At 42.7% G+C, this 21,236-nt stretch overlaps 1 protein-coding gene across 3 annotated transcripts in view; it reads right to left on the reverse strand.

Moving 5' to 3' along the window:
- MCUB (mitochondrial calcium uniporter dominant negative subunit beta) overlaps positions 1–21,236 on the reverse strand; it is a 99,178-nt gene that overhangs the window by 65,297 nt on the left and 12,645 nt on the right. The window contains exon 1 of one of the 3 annotated variants that reach the window (XR_009600978.1): positions 1–15,393. This exon is cut by the window's left edge and continues 38,843 nt beyond it. The exons of the other annotated variants lie outside the window; for them this stretch is intronic. The gene's annotated coding sequence lies outside the window, so the exon portion shown is untranslated. Of the gene's footprint in view, positions 15,394–21,236 lie in introns of those variants that run through there. 3 annotated transcript variants of the gene reach the window in all.

A 21,236-nucleotide genomic window follows, 5' to 3' on the forward strand; every position in this document is an offset into this window, starting at 1 on the left:
ATTCAGCATCTGCCTTACATGTACTTGAAAGGCAAGAGGGCCACAGCAGATGACTCTTCAAGTTCCAACAGCTGCTTTACCCAACTTCATGAGAAAACTGGAAATTAAGAGAGTTTGGTACTTTTCTCAAGTCTTTTTCAACAAAAGGCTGGATTTGAGTGTGTCTTATCACTCTAGTGATTCCCTGCACACTGCCCCAATCTTTAGGGAAAGCACCTGTTTTTCTTAATTATGTAGGAAAATACTGATCGATATGAAATAAGATGTGCGTATTTATACTTGCACACACATACAGAGCCACATGCTCTGGCACTGAAGCGAGACTGACACTTTTTCAGCATTGAAGGAAACATTAGTCTGTTGTCTGCAAATAATAAAGCAAACATTAAATAATGAGTGGTCTCCCAAGTGAGTGTCTAAAACAGACTGAATTTATAACACAGAACATACCTTAATGTTTTTTCTGGCTCTCTTACTTCCAGTATCTCCACGTGGACATTACTGCTTTTATATTCTTCTCATGACTAATGGAGGAAAAAGCCTAAGGGAACTTTCAGCTGTGACAAAAATATTCTCAGCTTTATAGAGGGACAGGTTACACAGATCTGTGCCCTGTCAAAACTCATAAGCTGTGCACAGAGGATGTGTGTATTTTACTGGATGTAAATTTTACCTAAAAAAGAACTATAAACAGATACTGCACTTTAGGGATTAGATTTTCTAAGCAGTGGCACAGAATGCTTCTTTTTTTTTAGAATGCTTATTTTAAAACTTCTATTTTTATGTGCATTCAAGGCTTGAACAAATAAATAAACTGAAATGAGGCAGAAAGTTTCCTCACTGTTAAATATATAACCTCTGGTGTTAGACTGCAATTGTTGGTATCAAATATGAACTTATGGTATATACATATATATGTGTGTGTGTGTTGTTATATAAAATACACTTATAAAATATACAGGAATAATATACATACACTCACTTATTATTTTTCTTACTAGCTTTGTCTTCAATTGGCAGCAAGGAAGACACATAACCACGAGATCTTGGTGTTTAAATTACCATTAGCCACCAAAAGACATGGAACAACAGACTGGTTCCAAATAGGAAAAGGAGTACGTCAAGGCTGTATATTGTCACCCTGCTTATTTAACTTAATATGCAGAGTACATCATGAGAAACGCTAGGCTGGGAGAAGCACAAGCTGGAATCAAGATTGCCGGGAGATATATCAATAACCTCAGATATGCAGATGACACCACCCTCATGGCAGAAAGTGAAGAAGAACTAAAGAGCCTGTTGATGAAAGTGAAAGAAGAGAGTGAAAAAGTTGGTTTAAAGTTCAACGTTCAGAAAATTAAGATCATGGCATCTGGTCCCATCACTTCATGGGAAATAGATGGGGAAACAGTGGGCGAGTTTATTTGGGGGGGCTCCCAAATCACTGCAGATGGTGACTGCAGCCATGAAATTAAAAGACACTTGCTCCTTGGAAAGAAAGTTATGACCAACCTAGACAGCATATTAAACAGCAGAGACATTACTTTGCCAAGGCTATGGTTTTTCCAGTAGTCATGTATAGATGTAAGAGTTGGACTATAAGAAAGCTGAGTGCCAAAGAATTGATGCTTTTGAACTGCAGTGTTGGAGAAGACTCTTAAGAGTCCCTTGGACTGCAAGGAGATCCAGCTAGTCCATCCTAAAGCAGATCAGTCCTGAGTGTTCATTGGAAGGACTGATGTTGAAGCTGAAGCTCCAATACTGTGGCCACCTGATGCGAAGAGCTGACTCATTTAAAAAGACCCTGGTGTTGAGAAAGATTGAGGGCAGGAGGAGAAGGGGACAACAAAGAATGAGATAGTTGGATGGCATCACTGACTCAACGGACATGAGTTTGGGTAAACTCCAGGAGCTGCTGATGCACAGGGAGGCCTGGCATGCTGCAGTCCATAGAGTCGCAAAGAGAGACACAACTGAGTGACTGAACTGAACTGAACCAAAAGAAACCCGGATTCTTTGGAGAAAAAGCTAAGTCCAAGGTTATGGCAACAAAAATACAACCTAGAACAACCTAGAACATTTTTCTACACTACAAGTTGAAGCAGCACTCAGAATCTGCTGCTGCTGCTGCTGCTGCTGCTGAGTCGCTTCAGTCGTGTCCGACTCTGTGTGACCCCATAAACAGCAGCCCACCAGGCTCCCCCATCCCTGGGATTCTCCAGGCAAGAATACTGGAGTGGGTTGCCATTTCCTTCTCCAATGCATGAAAGTGAAAAGTGAAAGTGAAGTCACTCAGTCATGTCCAACTCAGCAACCCCATGGACTGCAGCACACCAGGCTCCTCCATCCATGGGATTTTCCAGGCAAGAGTACTGGAGTGGGGTGCCATTGCCTTCTCTGATCAGAATCTGAGAAACTACCAATTAAAAAATTCCCTGAGCTCAAGGATACAATTTCCAGATTCAAAGGGCCTAAAACTTGATGCTTTTTAGAAAAGACTTTTTTTTCTTTCTTTTTTTTTTTTTTTTAATTTTTATGCCTCCCAGCATGTGGGATCATAGTTCCCTGACCAGGGATCAAACCTACACCCCCTGCATTGGAAGCACAGAGTCTTAACCATTGGACCATCAGGGAAGTCCCCTGGAGAAGATTCTTGAGAGTCCCTTGGGCTGCAAGGAGATCAAATCAGTCAATTCTACAGGAAATCAGTCCTGAATATTCATTGGAAGGACTGATGCTGAAGCTCCAATACTCTGGCCACCTGATGGAAAGAAGTGACTCATTAGAAAAGATCCTAATGCTGGAAAAGATTGAAGGAAAGAGGAGAAGGGGACGACAGAGGATGAGATGGTTGGCTGGCATCACCAACTCGATGGACATGAGTCTGAGCAAACTCCCAGAGTTGGTGATGGACAGGGAAGTCTTGGGTGCTGCAGTCCATGGGATCGCAAAGAGTCGGACATGACTGAGCAGCTGAACTGAACAGCTGACAGCACAATGAATGAAGCTATCCGTCACAGGCCCATCTTTATGAAATTTCTGAACGTGCAATTTCTTTTAGGGCAAAGAAAAGGCCACATAAGTTTCCAAAGATTAAAAAAAAAAAAAAGATTGCATACTAAGAACCAAGAAGCAGAATGACACTGGATTTAACACACCGGAAGCTAAAATACAATGGAGAAATGCCTCCAAAATTCCAAGGAAAGTGCTCTGGATCCAGAGTTTGACACACAGCCAATGCAAGCAAACTACTCAATGTAAAGTCTTTAAAACATTTATCATTCACACATGTACAAATCCACTGGAAGAGCTGCTCTACCAAATTGACTGAACAAACCAAGAAAGCTCTCCAACAAGCAAGAGGAAGACAGCAAGGGACGATCAGGAGGGCAGCTGCAGGCAGAAGCCTCAGAAAGAGCTCCGCAGGAAGGTACAACTGGAAGCATCTCTAAGGAGCGTCCATGTACTGAGAGGAGATTCACCCAACCAAAGGGAGGTCTGAGACTGAATTACTGAGGAGTAGGCAGAGAATTCAGTGTAAGTGTGTGCGCACACATGCATTTAGACCAGCAATTGCTAACTTCAGACAAGACAAATCTTGGGCAGAAAAGGAAAAGTAAGCCCTGAACCCTGAGCCATGAGCATAACTGTACAGAAAGAACGGCAGACAGAAGCACAGGGTAGCAGAGAGGGCAGCTGAATTCTCACCTTCCACAGAAGCCAAAAGAAAATGCCTCAAACTGAAGTATCCAAGGAGAGCAATACAAGCATTTGCGAATGATTTCACAGCCATGATGGTAGATGAAACTTATCAGTTAAAAAAACTAAGTGTCTGCTTTTAGGAAGTAATGTTTTTCACAGCAACTTGTATAACTATCTGACTCCTAATGACTGCACATACAAACACAATAAAAATGAAAACTAAGTTTTAAAAATTGGTTTTTTTTGTTTACCCTTTTTTTTAAACAGCCTTCCCAAGAAATTCAATTTTAAAATCTCATAGAACATTTTGATGAGACCACATTAGATGTACTTTTCACTATTCTCATCAAACAATATTTAAAAACTAGATTAGAAAGGATGCAAACTATAAGCAAACAAAAGCGAAAGGAAGTCAGGTACAGACGAATGACAACACTGCAAGCACCTTACTGTTCACAAAATACTTCCAAACATACGTGTATTCATAGACATACCCAAAGATGGAGAAACTGGGGGTCAGAAGGTTACTCACTCACGCTGAGAACTAAGAGAAAACAGACTTATGATATTACTCTTAGCATAGTTCTAGCAGCCTTCTAGTAGAAAAATATTTAAGAATGCTCCTTCCTCGAACCCTCCTACACTGTTGGTGGGAAGGTAAGTTGGTGCAGCCACTATGGAAACAGTACGGAGGTTCTGCAGGAAACTAAAAATAGAGCTACCATGTGATCCAGCAATCCCACTCGTGGGAATACACCTGGACAGAACCGTAATTCAAAAATACACACACACCCTATGCTCACAGTAGCACTATTCACAGTAGCCAAGACATGGAGACAACCTAGATGTCCATCAGATGAATGCATGAAGCGGTGCATGCATACAATGGCATATTCCTCAGCCATAAGGAAGAATGAAGCAATGCCATCTGCAGCAAAACGGATGCAAACAGAGATCATACGAAGTGAAGTAAACCAGAAAGAGAAAAAAATACCTTATGCCATCACTTTTACATGCAATCTAAAATATGGCACAAATGAACCTGTCTACAAAACAGAAACAGACCCACAAACACAGAGAATAGATTTGTGGTTGCCAAGGGGGATGTGGGGAGGGAGAGGGATGGACTGGGAATCTGGGGTTGGTAGGTGCAAATTATTACTACATTTAGAATGGATAAACAAAAAGGTCATTATGTATCGCACAGGGAACTACATTCAATATCCTATGATTAAACCATAATGGAAAAGAATATAAAAAATTATGTATATATGGGGACTGATGCTGAAGCTGAAACTCCAATACTTTGGCCACCTCATGAGAAGAGTTGACTCACTGGAAAAGACCCTGATGCTGGGAGGGATTGGGGGCAGGAGGAAAAGGGGACGACAGAGGATGAGATAGCTGGATGGCATCACTGACTCGATGTACATGAGTTTAGGTGAATTCCAGGAGTTGGTGATGGACAGGGAGGCCTGGCGTGCTGCAATTCATGGGGTCGCAAAGACTCAGACACGATTGAGGGACTGAACTGAGCTGAACTGACTCTATTTGCTGTATAGCAGAGACTGGCACAATACTGTAAATCAACTATGCTGCTGCTGCTAAGTCGCTTCAGTCGTGTCCGACTCTGTGCGACCCCAGAGACGGCAGCCCACCAGGCTCCCCTGTCCCTGGGATTCTCCAGGCAAGAATGCTGGAGTGGGTTGCCATTTCCTTCTCCAATGCATGAAAGTGAAAAGTGAAAGTGAAGTTCCTCAGTCGTGTCTGACTCCTTCAATTTAAAAAACTGTTTTAAAAAAAGGATATTCCCTCCTTGCAAAATGACAAAAACCAAAAGATAACTGATAAGAATTTGTCTGTTGAGGTGAATGTCTTCCTACTTAAAAAAGAAATGAAAAGAAACAATGTAGGGAGCTTACCACCAGATACACTGTCAATGGTAATTTTTTTGTACCCCTATCAACTAGTGAAGAAACACAAAATATTCCTAACATTCTTATGATAGCACAGCTCTGTGTCTAAGAAATAGTAGGATTCCTACATGATCAGGCAGACAGACAAAAGTCAGACAGTAAAGTAACAAATACTGTTGCTGTTATTCAGTTGCTAAGTCACTTCTGACTCTGTGACCCCAAAGACTGCGGCTCAGTAGGCTCCTCTATCCTTCACTATCTCCCAGAGTTTGTTCAAATTCATGTCTATTGAGTCTGCGATGCTATCCAACCATCTCTTCTTCTGCTGTCCCCTCTTTTGCCTTCAGTCTTTCCCAGCCTTGCGCTTTTCCAATGAGTCAGCTCTTCACATTAGGTGGCCAAAGTATTGGAGCTTCAGCTTCAGCATCAGTCTTTTCAAGGAACATTCAGGGTTGATTCCCTTTAGTATTGACTAGTTTGTTCTCCTTGCAGTCCAAGGGACTCTCAAGAGTCTTCTCCAGCACCACAGCTTGAAAGCATCAATTCTTCAGCACTCAGCCTTCTTTATGGTTCAATTTTCACATCCATATGTGACTACGGGAAAAAACATAGCCTTGACTATATGGACCTTTGTTGGCAAAGTGATGTCTCTGCTTTTTAACACACTGACTAGATTTGTCATAGCTTTCCTTCCAAGGGGCAAGCATCTTTTCATTTCATGGCTGCAGTCACTGTCCACAGTGGTTTTAGAGCCCAAGAAAAGAAAATCTGTCACTGCTTGCATGTTTTTCCCCTTCTATTTGCCATGAAATGATGGGACAAAATGACATAATTTTAGTTTTTCTGAATGTTGAGTTTCAAGCTAGCTTTTTCACTCTCATCAAGAGGGTCTTTAGTTCCTTTTCACTTTCAGCCATTAGAGTGGTATCATCTGTATATTTGAGGTTGTTGATATTTCTCCCAGCAATCTTGATTCCAGCTTGTGATCCATCCAGCCCGGGATTTCGCATGATGTTCTCTGCATAGAAGTTAAATAAGCAGGGTGACAATATACAGCCTTGTCATACTCCTTTCCCGATTTAGAACCAGTCAGTTGTTCCATGTCTGGTTCTAACCGATGCTTCTTGACCCGCATACAGGTTTCTCAGGAGACAAGTAAGGTGGTCTCTTGAAGAACATTCCACAGTCTGTTGTGATCCACACAATCAAAGGCTTTACCATAGTTAATGAAGCAGAAGTAGATGTTTTTCTGAAATTTCCTTGCTTTCTCTACGATCCAACGAATGCTGGCAATTTGATCTCTAGTTCCTCTGCCTCTTTGAAACCCAGCTTGTACATCTGGAAGTTCTCAGTTCACATAATGCTGAAGCCTAGCTTGAAGGATTTTGAGCATAGCCTTGCCAGCATGTGAAATGAGTGCCAAGGGCCCTGCGCACCTGTAATGTGCTAGGTGCTACTCCAGGCCCTGGGGGTATGAAATGGACATGGTCCCTGATCAGCAGAACTGAAAGAAAGAAAAACACCATGAGAAATTAACATTCACCCAGGGATTAATCTTAAGACCACTGAAAAGACAATTCCATAAAAGAAAGTCTGTCTACATCTCAATTTCCATATCCCAGAATAGGAATGAAGGTGACCGAAAGGAAGGTTATTTGTATAACTTTGCCCAAGATGCCTAACTGAAAGGTTCTCTTTACTGCTTTCAACTAAAGCAAGTGGGGGCGGGGGGAAGGGGGGTGAAACCTAACGTATCCATATTTGCAGCAGGTAACCTAATGGCATCCATATTTGCAGCAGGAAGGAAAACACTTATTGAAGCTCCAGGTACTTGAAAGTTATTTCTATGCCTATGAGAAACAGGTGATATATTCTGCAAGATGTGTTCTTGCCAGTTCAGTAACAATTCTACCTGGCCCTTCAGCTGGGACATTAAGGTGAAAGTTGTGGTTTGGCTTCTATGAATATAAACTGAAGATTACTGATAAACTTAAAAAAAAAAAAAAAACTAACTTCTTACGTGAAAAACAAATGAACCTTTTAATATCCACCCCTTAGGTACTGGATGTAGCTCTTTAAAGTTTCTGATTTTAGATCATATTATAGCTATTAACCATTTAGGATTTTGCTTCTAATTATTTCAAATATATCAACTGAAATAGCTAACAAGTTTTTAATTCTACTGTGATAATTTTTCCAGTACAACAAAGGCAGCAAAATCACTACTTACAATGTCTGAGAAAATAAATAAATAGTTCTGAAATTAATTCACTTATAAAGCTTCCAGCATAGGCTTACATGTGTTATTTATATGTGCCCAGGTCTTAGAAAGGGGTTTCTCTGGTGGTTCAGTGGCAATCTGACTGCAATGTAGGAGACTCGGGTTTGATTCCTGGCTTTGGAAGATCCCCTGGAGAAGGAAATGGCTACCCACTCCAATATTCTTGCCTGGGAAATCCCATGGACAGAGGATCCTTGAAGGCTATCGTCCTTGGGGTCAAAAAAGAGTAGGACACAACTTAATGACTAAGCAACAATAACAAGGCCTTCAAAAAATGTTATGATCTCAATAATGATGGAACACTTAAAACATGGTTTTATAATTTAGTCATTTAGTCACTGTTTCTTATTAAAACCTAGAACTCTTTTAAGAGAATACTCTGAGTTCCATAAACTTTTGTTTCAAGCTTGTTGTAAAAGTAATTTTCAGAAGTTTTTTGTTCTGTTACAGGGATTTGGTTACTTCTCCTTCCATCTAATTGTCATTTTCAGTCAGACTTCAGATGTTTTTGGTTTGACTCAACCTCTGGATGAATTTAAAATTGAATATAATACATAGAAAAGACCCTGACGCTGGCAAAGATTGAAGGCAGGAGGAGAAGGGGACGACAGAGGATGAGATGATTGGATGGCATTACTGACTCTATGGATGTGAGTTTGAGCTAGCTCCAGGAGATGGTGAAGGCCAGGGGAGCCTGGCGTGCTGTAATCCGTGGGGTTGCAGAGAGTCGGACATAACTGAGTGACTGAATAACAATAATACATAAATCTCTTCTATGTGGCAGTGGTGAGACGTTCTGCACTGACCCATAGTTACCTAAGAATTAATTTAAAACTCACTTCCCCTTCCTCAGATACATTTATGACCATTTATCAGAAAAGCATCGTAACTGACATCACAATGTCTATGATAAAATGTCACCACTCAGACGTGTTCCCTTGAATAATACAGAGCCTACACAACTCTACCTGGTAGCCCCACTTTTATTTAAAGGTGAGGTTTAATCAATCTAACAAATAAAATATGCTATTGAAGAGAACCAGAAATCAACCCCCACACTGTGAATTTCTCAGCACCTTAGTTGCTTTCTTAGACGATGAGTGGGGGGTAATCTGGGCACCATCCCATAGGACTTCGAGGAATATCTGTGAGATAAGGCAGGGAGAGAGCCGACATCAGTGCCCTGCCCTGCCCTGAGCCAGCGTCACGGACAGGATGCATCGAATGAAAGCAGTGCTGACTTCAGTTGCTACTCGTGTCAACGAGGGGAAACGATACCTAGAGGCTTGACTTAGAAGGAAAGTGTTAGTCACTCAGTCCTGTCTGACTCTTTGCGACCCCATGGACTTATAGATTGCCAGGCTCCTCTGTCCATGGAATTCTCCAGGCAAGAATACTAGAATGGGTTGCCATGCCCTTCTCCAGGGGATCTCCCCAATCCAGGGATCAAAATGGGTCTCCTGCATCGCATCTTTACCACTTGAACCACCAGGGAAGCCAGCTTCTTCATTAAAAATGAGTTAATAAAACACAGTAAGTCTTAAGCTGGACCAGTAAGAGTGAGAATTTTGCAATTTCAGCTTTAATGAATGTTAATACTTAAAGGTCCAATAAGAAAATAATTTCTGAGTGACCATCTGGCTGGGCCTTCAATTCAGGGCCACTACTCCCCTTGAGGTGGCCTTGGGTCCACCTCACCCCAACCTCCACCACCACCATCCCATGATTACTGCACCAGCCCTCGTGGTTCCCCTGTACCCCAAATGCTGTGAACAGCCCTCTGTGTATAAACCCTCTTCTAATTAGCCTTAACTAACTGAGTCATCTGTTTCCTGTTGGGACTAAATTATACAATCACTTCACAGACTAACAGTACAGAAGAGTTCCTGCATCATGACATGTTTTACGCTTTGAGTATCTGTTTTTCTCTATTTGTTGTTTTTGTATTTTTTTACTATCATTTTTGGGCTTCTCTGGAAGCTTAAATGGTAAAGAATGTGCTTGCAACACAGGAGACCTGGGTTCAATCCCTGGGTCTGGAAAATACCCTGGAGAAGTGAATGGCAATCCACTTCAGTATTGTTGCCTTGAGAATTCCATGTACAGAGGAGCCTGGTGGGCTACAGTCTACGGGGTTCCAAAGAGTTGGACACGAGTGAGTGACTAACACTTCTACACTTACTATTTTTCATACATTTATTCAGTTCACTCACCCAGTTGTATCCGACTCTGCAACCCGATGAACCACAGCACACCAGGCTTCCCTGTCTAGCACCAACTCCCAGAAACTTGCTCAGACTCATGTCCACTGAGTCAGTAATGCAATCCAACCATCTCACCCTCTGTTGCCCCCTTCTCCTCCTGCATCAGGGTCTTTTCCAGTGAGTCAGTTCTTTCAGTCAGGGGGCCAAAGTATTGGAGTTTAAGCTTCAGCATTAGTCCTTCCAGTGAATATTCAGGACTGACTTCCTTTAGGATGGACTGGTTTGGTCTACTTGCAGTCCAAGGGACTTTCAAGAGTCTTCTCCAACACCACAGTTTAAAATCAACAATTCTTCGATACTCAGCCTTCTTTATGGTCCAACTCTCACATCCATGCATGACTACTGGAAATACCATAGCTTTGACTAGACAAACCTTTGTTGGTAAAGTAATGTCTCTGCTTTTTAGCATTCTGTCTAGGCTGGTCATAGCTTTTCTTCCAAGGAGCAAGCGTCTTTTAATTTCATGGCTGCAGTCTCTCATGTGGCCTAAATTAAGGATTCAGCTGAGCCTAGGGAATGGACTAGAACTAGGGACTGGACTGTCATACTGAGATTAGGAAGTCCTCTTGATCCATGTTTCATTCTTCCTTTTCTCTGCATGTCAGTGTCATTCTGCTTTATCACTACAAAATGATCTGCACTGCTTCCAGGTACACATGATAGAAAACGATCATTACTGAGCAGCTCCAAGTGTGTAACTCTACTATTCACAGGAGCAGCCAGCAGAGATGGCAACCCTGTACTCAATCCACTTTCCTCAGTCAGGTGACCAACTGAATGAAAGCCATGTTCTACTAAGATGACCAGTTCTGTTATAACCATGTGTTTAAAAGCAAGGACATTTCCAGAGAAAGCAAGATGACTAGCTGAGACCACAAAAGTGGTTCCTAAAATTTCAAAACCAAGACCATTACTATGCTAAAATATAATACTGGTAGTTTTAACAATCACTGCTGTGCCTATGAAACCTTTTCTAAGATCTAATAGCTTTCAGTAAGCAGGATAATTACAAATAATAACATATTTCATCCTAATTCTGTTCCAAAGACACATTCAGGTGATATCATTACTCTGCAAGAGAGGTTACACTTGGATGTTTCCACATAACTGCAGGCATCAAAACACTGTTGATTACAAAGCTTAGTCACTGCCACAAATTCAGACTTTGCTAATTAAATGGAGGCACAATCCCACTAAGTAGAATAACTAATTAAATGAAACTGCCTGGATTCATTATAAAGTGGATTTTGTATGTGAAAAAGTGTTATAGCCTGTTAGAAGAGCATCCCCGCTTAAAGCTTCAATGGACACCAGTTATGAACAGCACACCTGGGTCACTTCCAGCAAAACCTCACAGCGAACATTCTAAACCCAAGCCTTCGAGAAAGATTAATATCATTTACATAAAAAGTCAAAACACAAACCAACTCAGCTAAGTAGTTAATACACTATAAGCAATCCAAAGCTGCTTCTTGGTGGGGAAGGCAGATGGCAGGGGTGGTCAGCAAGGGATGTACAGCAGTGGGCCAATATTTAGCTAAATGTTTGGGTTTATCAACCCTCAGGCTACAGCAGTTTCTGACTTTGTGACAAATATCAGAGGCTGTGGACCTGAGAGACTCCACAGAACAACACATATGAAAGGAACCTCAGGAGTTCACCTCAGCTGGCTTCCCATTTAGACCTGGACCCCACTCAGGTTCTAACCACCTCCACTTCAGCCTACTTCTTGGTTTCTCCACCGTTCACCCCTTGCCGTCTTACCTACTCAGTCTAACTTCCCCCTGCACTTACACGGCTCATACTTTTTTTTTTTTAATCTCTCTCTGCCTTACCTGCTCCCATTTGGATCACACTCTCTCTTTCTAAAACAGTCAAGTGCCCTGATTCCTGGTCGAGGCGATCGCACTGTAATCAAAGCGACCACTGCTTCACCCGCGCCAAGCGCAGTCTGGCCTGTCTCCCAGCGCACCTTGGCCTGCCCACCAGTGCGGCTGCACTGCAAGCCCTGCTCAGGCGGTGCCTCGTCCCGCCGATGACGGCTAGACGCTCACGCCTATAAGCTCCAGATTCACCCTCTTTCACTGCTCTGTGAACAGGAACCCGAGTTCTTTCAGTGTTTTTCCTTTGATGGCTGGCCCTCAGGTCCTGTCAGTGGGAGGTGCTGAAAAGACGCTGTCACAGGAAAAGGAGCGTTGCTTCCTGTTCCAGGTGTTTGCACCAAGCAGGCTCCTGCAGCACCAGAGGCGTGTCCAGCGCTTCTCTAGCTTCTGCTCGAGGTTTGTCTGGTGCCGGGAGCCAGCATGGGAGACCCCACCCATGACAAGGTCATGCGGAGAGGCCTGACGGCAAGGCGAGTCAGGTCTCAAGGGGTCCTCTGCCTGAGCATCTACCCCCAAACCAAAATCTGTCTGTTTACTGTCTGCTATACTGTACTCTTCTGACATTACAGGGGGCTATCCCCGACCACCTTTCTCTGGAAAAAGTTAACTTAGAGCTCCAACTGGTCTCCTGCATATGAAAGGAGTGTCTCAGCTCAAATCCCTCTGATGGCTCTCTAACTTGCCTGACAGTTGGAGACTTTACAACTTATGTTTACGGCCCCCCAACCTCGAGAGGCACGAAGCTTAAAACATCTTCAAGATATAGAGCCTTCTTTAAAGAGCTAAGAATTATATTGGTGATGGGTTTCACTGTTGAGTCAATGACTGTTGCCAGACCTCCATATTCTTCATCTTTTAGGCACCTGGAGGATATTAATCCATGTAATTGGGATATAGAAAAAGGAATATAGTAGTTCTGATGTTAGCAACACTAGGCTTTTGAGTTAGTAAACTTTCTCTTTGTTATAAATCACTGTACTCCTCTTTCTTTGTTATAAATCGTTGTGTCCTTGCTATGTAAGAATGTAACTTTATTTAGTGCTTTCTGAGTGGCACCAGACTTGGGAAGAACAACACTATTAAGGCAAATAAGTTTTCTGGTTGACAGACCCTTATCAGAAAAGAGCCAAAAAATGTTAATTGGCCTACTGGCCAGAAGATGATGTAAATCACCTAAGACTTGTGTATACAGCTAGGTATACAGAGAGAAAGCCTGGTCTTGATAAGAGTCAGGGCTGCTGATGCTGCATAACTTTGTATTATCCATTGATCTCTATGTACAACCAAAAGTATAAAAGGCTTTCCCAAACAATAAAGGATGGGCCAGTCACTAGAAAGACTGGTTTCCCCCGTGTGGTCTTTTCTCCTCTTTTCTGGCTGAATTCCTATCTGGGGCGTGGAGGCTCACCATGTCTACTTACTTGCCCTGGCTTCTAAGACCCACGTGAGAGGGAGCCCAAGGCGGGGCACCCTCCGCTATTCAAGCGGGCGCCGGTAGCCTACATAGATGGTGCAAACCTCTTGTCTCAAGGTTTTATTAGCTTTCTGCGTAAACCAAGATATTCAGCCTCTTTTCTCCACTAATTTTCCTACTACATTATTCTTTCCTGAAATGGCAACCCACTCCAGTATTCTTGCCTGGAGAATCCCAGGGATAGGGGAGCCCGGTGGGTTGCCGTCTATGGGGTCGCACAGAGTCGGACACGACTGAAGCGACTTAGCAGCAGCAGCAGTAGCAATCTCTCTTTATATTTCTAAATAAATAAGTTTTTCCTCGCCTACTCCATCTCTCCTTCGAATTACCCTGGATCCACCGGGGCTGGACCCCGGCAGTCTGGTAACCTAAGAGCCCTGTATTCAAGGAGCATCTACCCAGTCTCTTCAATAGGAGATGCTGAGCAAACAGGCACGTGTGAAACAATGAGATTAGAACATTTTCTCACTCCATAAACAAAAATAACCTCAACACGGATTAAAGGTCTAAGACCAGAAACCATAAAAACCCCAGAAGAAAACATACACAGTACATTCTTTGAGAAAAGTACCAGCAATATTTTTTGACTTTGTCTCCTCAGGCAAGGAAAACAAAGACAAAAATGAACAAGTGGGATCTAATCAGACATCGCGCATCAACGGAAACAAAAAGACATCCTACTGTGACAGAATATATTTGAAAATGATGTTTGATTAGGCACTAATATCCAAAATATACAAAGAGCTCCTACAACTCAATATTCAAAAACGCAATCTGATTTAAAAATGGACAGAAGACCCGAATGGACATTTTTCCAGGGAAGACACACAAATGGCCAACAGGCACATGAAAAGATGCTCAACATCACTAATCAGGGAAATGAAAATCAAAACCACAATGAGCTGTAACATCTTGCCCCTGTCAGAATGACTATTATCAAAAAGACAACAAAAATAAATGCAGGTGAGAATTTGGAAAAAGGGAACCCTAGTACACTGTTGGTAGAAATGTAAATTGGAATAGCCACTATGCGGAACAGTATGCAGGATCTCAAAAAAGTTAAAAGCAGAACTATCACATAATCTAGCAATTGCACTTCCTGGTATAAATCAGAAGAAAATGAAAACACTAGTTTGAAAATATATGCACTCCAATGTTCACAGCAGCATTATTTACAACTGCTAAGATATGGAAGCAACCTCAGTGTGTATCAACAGATGAATGGGTAAAAAAGATGTAGCACATAAATATATAATGGAATATTACTCAGCCGTAAAAAAGAATGAAAACTTTCCATTTGTAACAAAATGGATGGACCTGGAGAGTATTATGCTTAGCGAAGTGAGTCAGAGAAAAACAAATACTGTCTTTTCACTTACATGTGGAATCTAAAAAATAAAACAATGAATGTAACAAAAACAGGCACACAGATATAGAGAACAAACCAGTGGTTACCAGTGGGGAGAGGGGTAGGGGAGGCGCAAGGTAAGTGAAGGGGATTGAGAGGTATAAACTAATAGGTCTAAAATAAGATGCAAACATGTAAAGTACAGTACAGGGAATATATTTTATATTCCCAACATTTTATAATAACTTTGAGTGGAGTATATGAAAATATCAAATCATCTCAAATTAACATAAGATTGTAAGTCAACCATACTTCAATTAAAAGCAGTGTATGCACCGGTGAACAGGCAGAATATCTATGATTTCTTAAACCAAACTGAACGCTTCCCACCCTTTCCGCTCAATCTTAGGAGTGATTTCCTTGCTCTGGAGCAACACAGAACAACCAATCTTTCGCATACCTTCTCCGATGTTTGAAAACAAAGATTTTGCTTCTGCTCTGCCTTCTTGTCACCAGATTAAACACACCCAGTCCCTTTAATCATCTCTGATATAAATCCTTATCATCTTAACCACCTTCTGGATGCACCTCGTTCCACCAGCTTGGCAGCATCCCTTCCAAAGCCCTGCCCCAGTAACAAAACATAATTGCTCATATGGTCTGATCCTGGTGCAGTGTAACAGGACTATTGCTTGTGATTAACATTCTGCCTCTCCCTTCAGTGAGTTAGGAGCCTCACTAGCATTCTGGAAATTCAGTGTTCAAAGGTGGCTTGCGGGTCAACTGAAACGCCCAGATCTCTGCACACAACTATCTATCAAGCAGGATTTACTGATCTTATACTTCCTTCTCCCCCATCAAGAGAGACTGGTTTCTTCTAGCACTGATAAATTGTTTTTTCCCCTACTATTCTTAAAGCAATGTGCTGTTTGCTGTGCTTAGTTGCTCAGTCATATCCAACTCTTTCCAACCCCATGGACTGTGGCCCACTAGGCTCCTCTGTCAATGGGATTCTCCAGCCCCATGGACTATAACCCACTAGGCTCCTCTGTCAATGGGATTCTCCAGTGGGTTGCCATGTGCTCCTTCAGGGGCTCTTCCCAACCCAGAGATCAAAACCAAGTCTCCTGCATTGCAGGCAGGTTCTTTACCATCTGAGCCATCAGGGAAGCCTTCTTAAAGCAACAACCTGGATTAAAAATACTGCTGCAGTATGGAATAAGAATAAGCCTCCAGTAAAAGATAATTCCACATAACCTAGGATGATCTATATGTTCAGATATGGCCAGACCAGGCCCAGCCACAGTTCATCTTCCTGATCCAGGGATCGAACCTCCATCTCCGACTTGGCAGGCCAATTCTTTACTACTGAGCCACCTGGGAAGCCATCTTAGTTATATACTAAGATACATTTCACTCTAAGACTCAGTTACCATCTTTCAACCATCCTAAGCATCTATTTCCCTGGTGCCTCAGTCAGTAAAGAGTCTGCCCCCAGTGCAGGAGACCCAGGTTCAATCCCTGGGTTGGGAAGATTCCCTGGAGAAGGAAATGGCAACCCACTCCAGTATTCTTGCCTGGAGAATTCCATGGACAGAGGAGCCTAGCAGGTTATAGTCCATGCGGTCGCAAAGAGTCGGAAATGACTGATTAACTAACACACACACGCATCTACTTAAGACTTCCCTGTTTTAGACCATATTTATAGTAGGTTAGCCTACAAAACGCCACTAAACTCAAATATTAGATATGCACGATACTTTCATAGCTTTCACTACACCTCCTTTATCTATTAATGACCATAAGTCCTCTACAGAAAGTCCTTCCCTGAGACTTACATTGTCAGCATCTTCACCTCTTCTCCTCATCAGGTGTCACTGCACAAACTTGGTTTCAAATCCTAATTGAACCATTACAGTTTACTTTTCTCTCTTCCTTAGTTTAACAAGCATAAGTGAGATCACACCCTTTCCTATTAAGTTGCAGCCCCGAGGGCAGTTTATACTGAAGCCGACCAGGTGTCAAACGTTCCTGCTCTAACCCAAATTAGAAATGCTCCATTTCCACCATTTCCTTTTCAAGTTTTCCAGGGGGAAATAAAGTTTCCCTGAAAATCTCTACTGCTGAGGAATACCATGCAAACAAGGCACAATAGAGCCTTGACAATTCAGTGCCCACAAAAAGCAAAAGTGTCCTGTTTCTGGCCAAGGGGGACTGCAGCCAAAACGCTAAATGTCCACTAAAATTCAATCTCCCTTTTCCCACGCTTTTCACGTGTTCACTGGAATGTGGCTCCCAGCTAGCACATCTCTCAGCCCCCCTGGCAGCCCAGGGTGGCATCTGACCCATTCAATGAAATATTCAATGGAACATGAGCACAAGCATTATGTGACATTGCCAGGCTCAGCCTGTAACGCCTTGAAAAACCCTTCCACGCTCTTTTGAGTTTGGAAGCCACGTTCTGAAGACAGCAGAGGGACTGGTCAGGTTAGTGTCCCTGAGCAACTACGTGGAGCAGAGTTACTGCTGGTCTGCAAAGGTTACCGCAGATGCATTTCCTGAGAGGGAAGAGTGACGTAAAACATACAGAAGTTCATGGACTGTTCGGTCTTTTGTTTCAGCAGCACAGCTTAGGTAACAGAAAATTCTTTTTTTTTTTTTTTTGTAATTTCTTTGCTGTTTTTTTATATAAATTTATTTAATTGAAGGGTAATTACTTTACAACATTGTATTGGTTTTGCCATACATCAACATGAATCCCCCATGGGTGTACACGTGTTCCCCATCCTGAACCCCCCTCCCACCTCCCTCCCTGTACCATCATTCTGGCTCATCCCAGTGAACCTACCCCGAGCATCCTGTATCATGCATCGAACCTTCTGCAAAAGGAAAAGTGAGGAGAAACATACATAATGACTGCAAACTCTAACACCGGGTTCAGATGAAAGACAAATGGCGTCCGTGGTTTAATAATCCCAAAGGGAAATAACCTACTGGAATAAACCCTGAGCCAGGGCACTGCCTCTTGAACATCAGTTCAGTTCAGTTGCTCAATTGTGTCCAACTCTTCACGATCCCATGAATAGCAGCACGCCAGGCCTCCCTGTCCATCACCAACTCCCGGAGTTCACTCAGACTCACGTCCATCGAGTCAGTGATGCCATCCAACCATCTCATCCTCGGTCGCCCCCTTCTCCTCCTGCCTTCAATCCCTCCCAGCATCAGAGTCTTTTCCAATGAGTCAACTCTTTGCATGAGGTGTCCAAAGTACTGGAGCTTCAGCTTTAGCATCATTCCTTCCAAAGAAATCCCAGGGCTGATCTCCTTCAGAATGGACTGGTTGGATCTCCTTGCAGTCCAAGGGACTCTCAAGAGTCTTCTCCAACACCACACTTCAAAAGCATCAATTCTTCGGTGCTCACCCTTCCTCACAGTCCAACTCTCACATCCATACATGACCACAGGAAAACCATAGCCTTAACTAGACGGACCTTAGTAGGCAAAGTAACGTCTCTGCTTTTGAATATACTATCTAGGTTGGTCATAACTTTTCTTCCAAGGAGTAAGCGTCTTGTAATTTCATGGCTGCAATCACCATCTGCAGTGATTTTGGAGCCAAAAAAATAAACTCTGACACTGTTTCCACTGTTTCCCCATCTATTATTTCCCATGAAGTGATGGGACAAGATGCCATGATCTTCGTTTTCTGAATGTTGAGCTTTAAACCAACTTTTTCACTCTCCTCTTTCACTTTCCTCAAGAGGCTTTGTAGCTCCTCTTCACTTTCTGCCATCAGGGTGGTGTCATCTGCATATCTGAGGTGATTGATATTTCTCCCAGCAATCTTGATTCCAGCTTGTGTTTCTTCCAGTCCAGCGTTTCTCATGATGTACTCTGCATAGAAGTTAAATAAGCAGGGTGACAATATACAGCCTTGATGTACTCCTTTTCCTATTTGGAACCAGTCTGTTGTTCCATGTCCAGTTCTAACTGTTGCTTCCTGACCTGCATGTAGGTTTCTCAATAGGCAGGTTAGGTGGTCTGGTATTCCCATCTCTTTTAGAATTTTCCACAGTTTACTGTGACCCACATAGTCAAAGACTTTGGCATAGTCAATAAAGCAGAAATAGATGTTTCTCTGGAACTCTCTTGCTTTTTCCATGATCCAGCGGATGTTGGCAATTTGATCTCTGGTTCCTCTGCCTTTTCTAAAACCAGCTTGAACATCAGGGAGTTCAAGGTTCACGTATTGCTGAAGCCTGGCTTGGAGAATTTTGAGCATTACTTTACTAGCATGTGAGATGAGTGCAATTGTGCAGTAGTTTGAGCATTCTTTGGCATTGCCTTTCTTTGGAATTGGAATGAAAACTGACCTTTTCCAGTCCTGTGGCCACTGCTGAGTTTTCCAAACTTGTTGGCATACTGAGTGCAGCACTTTCACAGCATCATCTTTCAGGAGTTGAAATAGCTCAACTGGAATTCCATCATCTCCACTAGCTTTGTTCGTAGTGATGCTTTCCAAGGCCCACTTGACTTCACATTCCAAGATGTCTGGCTCTAGATGAGTGATCACACCATCATGATTATCTGAGTCGTGAAGATCTTTTTTGTACAGTTCTTCTGTGTATTCTTGCCACCTCTTCTAATCACTCAGCCACATCTCCACCTTCTCACCCATCATGCCACATCTCCCACAGGAATGAGAACTCACCCCAGGACTCTGATTCTTCCTTTAACTTCAGATGGCAGCTCATCATCTTAGTCCCAGCCATGGATTCTATTCCTGCTCTGAAGTGCCAGACACCATGGCCTAATCACGGAACACTGCTGGAATTCCTACACATTTTCATATTCTTCCTCTTGTTTGTCTGTTCTACCAGTTCCTGTTATTTTAGCTCCATGTACAGTGACCAGGACTCTGTGGTTGTTCCTTACTAATGAAGTCACTGGTCTCATCCCATTATACATACACTGGGTTGCTAAATCCAGATTAATCTCCTAGAATAGCATCTCTATGACTACCACCAAAAATGGAGTCTACTGATTAGGGACTGGTAAATTATGGTCTATGGGCCAAATCCGGCCTATTGCCATTTTTGTAAATAAAGTTTATTGGAACATAGCCCTATGCCCTATTACATAGCAGCTTTTGTACTGCAATGGCAACACTGAGTAGCTGTGACATCATAGCCTGCAAAGACTAAAATACTGAGCATCTGGACCTTTACAAGTTTACCAACAGCTGGTATAGACCAACATCATTTCTCATGAAGACAATGGCAGTTATCGTCTTATACCTTATTCATTTAGCACCACTACAAGCACCCAGACTAGCAGAATAAGAAAACCAAAGATAAATAAACATATATATGTATATACATGGTACCAAGGATATAAAAAATACGCTACCTGAAAATGAATACTCATTGGGGAGGCAGACATGCTGGTAAGATATATACACAAAAAGCCCTAATGAGTAGTAAAATGAGTCAACTTGGACTGCAAGGAGATCCAACCAGTCCATTCTGAACGAGATCAGCCCTGGGATTTCTTTGGAAGGAATGATGCTAAAGCTGAAACTCCAGTACTCTGGCCACCTCATGCCAAGAGTTGACTCATTGGAAAAGACTCTGGTGCTGGGAGGGATTGGGGGCAGGAGGAGAAGGGGACGACAGAGGAGGAGATGGCTGGGTGGCATCACTGACTCGATGGATGCGACTCTGAGTGAACTCCGGGAGTTGGTGATGGACAGGGAGGCCTCGCATGCTGCGATTCATGGGGTCGCAAAGAGTCGGACACAACTGAGCGACTGAATTGAACTGAACTGAGGCAGACACAGGAAGGAAAGATAGGGAAAAAAATGGGCAGAGGATCTGAATACACATTTTCCCAAAGAAGATATATAGATGGCTAATATGGACATGAAAAGGTGCTCAATATCACTAATCATTAGAGAAATGGAAATCAAAACTACAATGAAGAATCACCTCAAGCTTGGTGCCTGCATGCATGCATGCTCAATCATGTGCAACTCTTTGCAAGCCCATGGACTGTAGCCCACCAGGCTCCTCTGTCCCTGGAATTTTTTAGGCAAGAATACTGAAATGGGTTGCCATTTCCTACACCAGAGGATCTTCCCGACCCAGGGATTGAACCTGGATCTCTTGAGTCCCCTGCATTGGCAGGGGGATTCTTTATCACTGTACCACCAAGGAAGCCCCACCTATTAGAATGGCTCCATTCAAAAAGACAAGAAATAAGTACTGGTGAGGATGTAAGGAAAAGGGAACCCTTGTGCACTGTCAGTGGGAACATAAATTGGTGCAGTCACTACGGAAAACAGTATGGTGGGCCCTCAAAAACTTAAA

This window comes from Ovis aries, chromosome 6 (assembly GCF_016772045.2).
Source record: "Ovis aries strain OAR_USU_Benz2616 breed Rambouillet chromosome 6, ARS-UI_Ramb_v3.0, whole genome shotgun sequence".
NCBI lineage: Eukaryota > Metazoa > Chordata > Mammalia > Artiodactyla > Bovidae > Ovis > Ovis aries.